The following is an 8,091-nucleotide window of genomic DNA, read 5'->3' on the forward strand; positions in this document are numbered from 1 at the left end:
GCAGAAAGTAGAGAAACTTGTTTCCCATTTTTTAAAAAAATTTAATTTTATTTTGTCAATATACAATGTGGTTGATTATTGTTCCCATTTTTTAAAATACGAAGCACTATAAAATAAAAAAAATCTGTTTTCCTCTGCAAAGCAAGATGAATTCTCTTGATTGATCAAAGTACAGTGTGTCAATTTCATTTCAAAACCACGACATTATCAAGTTTGCATAAAATATGAGGAGGCAAAGAGAAATGGATGTAAAGGCATAATTTGGAAACTAGACTTTCATCTATAAAATTGGATGTAAAACAAACCTACCCAAGGGACATTTGGAAGGTATTATTATATATTATAGAATCCATGCCCACATACATTTGGAGGAAAAAGAAATTTAAAAATAAACCTGACTTTCTAAATCACCTGTCCAATGTAATCCACAAGGTAGAAAAGCAAATGAAACCAAAAATTCCCAGCATTCCTCCATTGTCACTTGGGAAGTGATAATTTGTAATAATTGTGCTATTATTCACATGTCCTCTCTAAAATAAACTCTGTCTAAAGAACCCAGTATGCTGCTCTGGCTCCATTAAAAGCTTTCTAAAATAAAAAACAATGGACACACTGTCAACACTAGAATGCTATTTTTAAAATATATGGAAGTGTTGGAGAGAGTTCATAGAAAATCAGAAAGAAGGGTTTGACTTTCTGTCTGAAAAAAAGATTAAAAGAGTATGTACGGCTTGGCTAAGCAGTGACTAAGTGGGAACCTGATAACTGCCTGCAAATCTTCCAAGGGTGTGAACACAAAGAAGGAAGGAACATTTGGTGGCCTCAAAGAGAAGACACAGGTCCATAAGTACAGTTGGTCTCCATCTTTCTTTTATATACTATTGTCACTGGAATTCTTACACAGTGTTATAACATTTAGATAGAAATTTCCTAACAAAAGACATTACAGATTTATTTATCTATTTATTTATTTTTTTGGAGAGGGGGAGCACATTATTTGGGAACAAGTTAAAACTAGATATAAAAGGAAGAGAAACTATATACATAGTTGTCAGTCAGATGTGCATCTAATTAGAGCAATAATTGTCTCATATTAATGGTATAATAAATGTAATTTACACAAATTGTAAGGACCCAGAAAGGAAACCATCACTGGTTTAGCACACTTTGAAAACTGCATTAAAGTTGCTATTATTTAAAGAATATTACCAATATATTTAAAACAAAATACTTGGAAAGTAGATGAATAAAAATGAAAGTTCAGAGTTCTCATTAAATCTTAGGTGGCCTAAATTAAAACCCTTGAGAAGGTCATGATGTCCTTACCACGAAATGTAGTGCTATCAAGGTAATACTAATTTAAAAAAAATAGGATTCTATGTCTTACTATATATAGTAATATATTTCTATATTACTCAGCTTCATATATTATAGTTGCAAACATATTACCTCTGTGCCACTGAAGGGATGTCTAATGTGACAAAGTTTGAGAAGTGTTTTATTCAACTTTAGGGAACATCATCACTTAGCTAAGTAATTTTATACAAAATCTGTAGTTCAATACACAATTGCAATACAATGACAGATAGTGTTTCCTTAGAATTTAATAAACACAATAGAGGAAAAAGGTAACATAACAGAAGAAAATGCAACATTCAGTAACTTCTCTATTGTGCATCTATTTTCAGTGTAAACAAGGAAAATTTCCTTACTTAGAAGCGCCATTAAAACTCCAATGTATTTTTCTCTTACTCTCATTCAGTATTTTCTTACCTTCACGTTATGTTTGAAACTTAAATAAATCATTTAACTTGTACTTCTTGTACCTCTGTTCTTGACATAGTTTATATGTATGTAGATTCAAATCCTTCTTTGAAAAGAAAATTTTACCTGGCAAAGAATAACTAACTTACATTGGGCATAATTACTTTTAGCCTTAAGACCTTGGCACACCATCTACTAGAAAATCCATGCCAAAGAATACCAGCCACACCTACCTATGAGATGGTTTTAAGAAACATACTCACTTATTTTCCCCCTGATATTTGATAAGTTAAAATAAATGATGACTGCATGGTGCCATTGTGATGTCAGTGTAGAAAGGCAGGAAATCTCCATTGTCAATGGAATTTTGAAAAACATAGCCCACATTTTAATACCCTAATAATTGCTATACAAAATGTTTCTTTTCATCAAAATAGTTCATATTTAAATTTATACTGAATTAATTTCAGAAAAAATATACAATGCACATGCATTTAATAATTATTGCTAACAAGAGTATGTGCCCTGTGCAGGTGGACTATAAAGTGATATGCAAAAATGAAATTTGGTTGGTGGATTATGGCTGATGGCTAATATTTTTTTAAAATTTAAATTTTTGTCATATTTTACTTTTAAATACAATTAAAACATACTATGTTATTTGTTTAATAATATATTTATCATATAAATTTTCCTGTAGCAAAAACTTCCAAATTAAGAGAAGTAAACTGACTTACTTTTCTAAAGGAAAGCTATCTCTCTTGTCTTCAAATCTCATTTTATGGGTGCAGTATTACCATTTGTCCCTGTTTACATTTTAAAGTTTTCTAAGCCTTGCCCACATGCTGCATTCTATCTTGGCCTTTTATTTTTGTCCTAAGTTTCAGAGGATGAAAACATAAAAAAAAAAAAAAAACTTATGCATAACCCTGCTAAATACTGAGATTTCCCCTTTAGTTCAGATTTTCTTTTCATCATTATTCTATGTATGCAAATTCCTGTATAGCTTATAATTCACTGCTGACTGTTTTGCATAGGTAAATACTTATCAACTAGTGCCAACTATAGGAATCTAAATGATTTTTGAGTGACTGTCAAACTTCTGTGGTTTAGTAAGTATTGATATGGTATCTTTTACTGATAGAAAGACAGCTGCTCTTTGGGAACAAAAGTGATTCAGACACAATTGGACTCAAGTAGAGGAGAACACTGTGGGTTCTTCAGGTCTGGCAGAGTCCACCCACGCACAAACTGTCGGAATATTCCTCTCTTTTATTATTGCTACTATAGCAAGTAGAGAGTTGGAGCTGAGCTGCCATGCTACACCAAAGAGATCTGTGACAAGTAGCAGTGCAATCTAGTTCTGAAATGTCATCTCCATCTCACGCTTTCCTTCACCTCTCCTGGCATCCTCCTTTAGACAGATTCAAGTTGCCTCTACCTGTAAGCAAGCAGAGGCAGGCAAGATCATGCTTTTGGCATCAACTACAGAAAGAACAAAACAAATTAAAATGCTTTTAAATGTTTTTGAACTTCTGTAAAGATTTTAGAGAGTTTGCTTGAGAGATGTAATTTTTAAAGTCCTTTGTTCACTAAAATATTTTTTTCCCCTGTAGGACATGAAGTGAAGGAACTATTCAAGAAAGAAACACAATCATTTGTCAAATAATTCAGTGTCTACAAGGAGCCCCAGGCACTGTAGGCGTTATAGATTCTTTGGATACAATGACTAAAATATCCTTTTTCACTGAGAGGAATATTTCAAGTGCCCTTGGTATGGGTGGTAGTGAGAATATTTTGTGTTTCACTTGATCTTTTCTGTACAGTTCTAATGGTTAAAAGTATACCTGAAGATACATTTTATAGTTTAACAAAAAGATGTACTTGTGTATTTCTTTTATATGCTGAGAAAAGTCATATTTAGATTTGATGTTTACTTTCCAGAAGCATCTATCTATTTTCATGTCAAGAGGAGTAAAGCAGAATTTAAACATCTATTTTCAATATATTCTTATATGATAATATATGCACGTAGAAACATACATGTATGCAAATATATTTTTATTTCAGCTAAAGCCACTGCCACTTTGTGTAAGTTTCAACTTAATTATGATGTGATTATGTAAAATGTGAGTAATACAGAATATGTTTTTCTAATCCATTTCATTCTTTAGTAGCTAAAGAAGCAAAAAACAAAACAAAACAAAACAAAAAAACCAAACCAACAAACAAAAAATCCCCCAGAATAATAAGAACCCTCAACCAAATCTGATGAAAAGATGACTGAAGGGGAAAAAAAAGTTTGTTTCAAGCTAAATTTCTATGAGGATAAGTGTATTCTTATGAGTTGAATACAGTTGAAGAAATCTTTTTTAGTCCTAAACTGGGCATTGCGAAAGGGACTGGAAGAAAGAGATCTAGGGATTTGTACCAGTCTGTTTCTATTGCTTATAACAGAACACCTAAAAATGAGTAATTCATAAGAAAAGAAAATTTATTTCTTAAAGTTCGGAGGCTGGGAAGTCCATAGTCCAAGTGGTGTATCTAGTAAGGGCCTTCTTAGTGGGAACTCTCTACAGAGTCCCATGGGGACCAGGGTGTCACATGGAGAGGATAGGCTGAGAAAGAGAAAGCTCACCTGCTCAGTCAGTCTCCTTATAAAGCCATCAGAACCACACCCATGACCACCCATTAAACCATCAAGCCATTACTCCACGAATGAATCAATCCATCCATGAGGGCATGTTCCTCACAATCTAATCCCCTCTTAAAGACCCCACCTTTCAAATACCATAAGTGGATTTCCCACCCTCTTAACACTGCTACAATGGAGATTGTCTCCAGTACATGTAGTTTTGGAGGACACATTTAACCCATAGCGGGATTCCACTGTAAATTGTGTTAGAAGAGGAAATGCAAGTGGATAATTCACATGTATACCACAAAATAATTAGTAGTAGTATCTTGCCCAATCCATCTAATCTCTCTGCCTTGGTTTCTTTTTCTGTAAAATAAGGTTGTCTAGACAACTAGCACACATGCAAAAAACATATATTGAGAGCCTACTAGTGGTAGACACTGGAGTTTAAAACAACAGCTTCACTGACAATATTTATTTTGTTTTGTATTTATATTAATCTGCTAGAAAATATATTGAGCATGAGTGAAGTAGAGCTCAAGAGAATTTGAGGAATTTGTCCACAGGTTTACATTATCTCTAAATTCTCTTCCTGATGCTAAAAATTATTCTTAAATCTATTATTTTATGTGAGGCACAGAATCAAAGGGTAATAAATATGATAACCATGTTGACACAATACTCTTGACACTTTATCCTCTGTCTCTTGCAATGGGGGCTAAAAAGGCAATTTGGACTGCTCATTCCCTGCCATTTCCTTCCCATTCTCTAGTCTCTTCTTTTTACCACCCCACACCTAAGTAAGGTCTTGGTAATTTTTTTTCCACTAATGAACAAATAGTAAATGCTTTAGGCTTTATAGGCCTTAACAGTCTCTGTCACAAAAACTCTACTCTACTATTATAGGATAAAAAGCATCCAAAGACACACAAACAAATGTGAGTGACTGTGTTCCAGTAAGACTTTATTTACAAAGACAGAGAATGGGCCCTGTTTGGCTTGTGAGCCATAGTTTGCTAATCTCTGATATGTGGATCTTAAAAAAGAAAAGTATCTGGTAACAATTACAAAGTTTATGTAAAATATAAAAATAAAAATATTTTAATAACATTTCAAAGGCATGTATTTTAAATTCTATGTGGGTATATGGCTAGCCAATAAATTTATAATACTTGAATTTATAAACTTGAGATCTTTACAATAAACAAAAGCACCATAAATGTTACCTAATGTTACTTTTATATTTGTATATGTGATTGAAACTCTTTCCATTTGTTCACATTTATCTTAAAAATCTTGTTAAGGCTGTTGAAAAATGCCTAAAGGAATTTTTTGTGTGTGTGGGCATGATGGAGCTGGGGTCATCTATCTGGATATCAGACAGAAAGTTGCTTTTTCTCCGCTTGGTTAAATTAGTCTAGTATCTGTAGCTACAATGAGCTATTAAGGCAGAAAGTAAAATGAATTAATTATTTACCAGTCATTGTCAGGCAATGAAGGGTATTTATGAAATGGTGTCTACGTTATTTATTATGTATAAAAATTGATATCTCGGTTTCTTCTTTTAGTATCATATGGATGTAAAACTCATCTCTTATCAAAATATGAAGATACTTGGAGTTTGTTCTCTTGGTTGATGATCTTACAAGTAGAAAATTGCAGCAAGTAAGTTAGTAAGTGTATTTAAGCAATTATCTTTCTACTTTGCAATTTGAATGCTATGGGATATTAATGACCAAATATTGGGTTTGGCGCATACAAGAGTCTCAGTGACATATCTCCCTTTTATGCCATGATGTTTGCTATTCCTCTTATCCTCTGCAATAAATAATAGTAAAAACCTTAGAGGGACAATGGAATAACAGGAGCCATATTTAACTTCTCTTCTTGAAAAACTAGAAACTTGCACAAAATATATGCAACAACTATTTTCGGACCTCGAAACGTAAGCTGTTCATGGCTTTGATCCCTGAGAAGGAAACAAATGAGGAAAATCTATGATCGCCCTGGACTTTTGCATGAGGACACATTTTAGAATCCCAAGTTGGAAGCAGAGGTCTTGATGAATTGAGAAGTCTGGAAGGTGAGAGGTCAGCAAGTGTGAGCCAGCAGAAAGTTGTGTGGCACAGTTCTGGGTAGGAAGGAGTGATTTTAAAAAGGTTCATAAAGTCGTGATTACAAAGATGCACATGTGTAGGGTCGAAATCCACAAGAATATGCAACACGGAATTCATTGAGCTGAATTGTTCTCAGAGCTTACACACAACTCAGAATTATTCCAGTTCCCACCAGTCAGAATGGAGATTTCTTGATGATCACCTGCACAATTCATTATAAGCTAGAGAAGAACTGGATCTCATAGTGAGACAAAAATAAATAAATAAATAAATAAAAAATAAAAATTCCCAAGAGTAAAGGCTGCTTGAGACCCACACAAACAAGCTTAAAATTAAGCCTCAAAATATCAAATCAAATTGTGAGAACTCAACTTGTCACCAGAACAAAGCCAACACACATTAAAGGAAGACAAAACTCTAGAGAGATAACATTAAAACTTCATAGTGCCTAGCATCCAATAACAGATTTCCAGCCATTCAAATAAGCAGGAAAATGTGACTCATGATGAGGTGAAAAAATAAATCAGTCTTTAGAAACAGATAATAAAATAGAAAAGAAAGAACTAGGGTACAAAAGCGTTAGAAAGCTATTGTAATCATACTACATTATTTAAAGAAAAATGAACAGTGAATAGAGAAATAGAGGATATGAAAAGAAACAAATGGAACATCTGAGAATAAAAATTACAATAGCGAAAATAAGAAATTTACTGAATAGGTATAATAGCAGATCAGACACTGCAGAAGAAATGATTTATGAACTTAAAGATATAAGAATAGAACATATCTAAAATGGACTATGAAGAGAAACAAAAAAGACAGAAAAAAGTATCAGTTAGCTGTGAGATGACATAAAAGGGACTAACAGATGAGGGTACTTTAAAAAGTTTTAAAAAAATAGAATTGAAAGAAAATAGTAATATTTTCATAAACTTTATGAAGACCTTTCATATGTATAATTAGAGTAAAATGAGGGGGATAAAAAACATTTGAAAAGTTTATGGCTGAATATTTTCAAGATTTGATAGCAATATAACTCACAAATTTCAAGAAACTCAGCAATGTTAACCACAATAAATATAAAGAAAATTATACCAGTAAAATCATAATCAATTTTCTGTAAACTAGTGATAAAGAAAAAATTTTATGTGATGTTAGAGGGGGAAAAACCACACTACTTTGGAGAGGAGTAAAAACTTGGAAGAGGAAACTGGCAAAAGAAGAATTAAACATACAGCAAGTCTTCAAAAAGTTCATGGAAAGATTTGTATCTTTTAATTCTATTTTTTCACAAACTTTTTGAACTACCCATGTACTTATAGCTTTGGCCTCCAAGTGTACAGTCTCAGTGTATGAAGTGTACCTGAATATATGATACAAAATCCTCAGTGCTACTGGTCTGAGAAACCAGAAGACAGAACCACAGTCTGGTCACAATGCCTTAAATGCTAAGGTAGAATTCCAGAAAGGAGAAATTTCTGGAAGGGTAGCCCAGATAATGTGTGTCAACTCTGGCCAAGTCTCTGCCTGTACCTTAAACCATGTGCAAGGTGTTGGGAAAATAGACTAATG

The sequence above is a fragment of the Cynocephalus volans genome, chromosome 15 (genome assembly GCF_027409185.1).
Source record: "Cynocephalus volans isolate mCynVol1 chromosome 15, mCynVol1.pri, whole genome shotgun sequence".
In the NCBI taxonomy this organism is placed as follows: domain Eukaryota; kingdom Metazoa; phylum Chordata; class Mammalia; order Dermoptera; family Cynocephalidae; genus Cynocephalus; species Cynocephalus volans.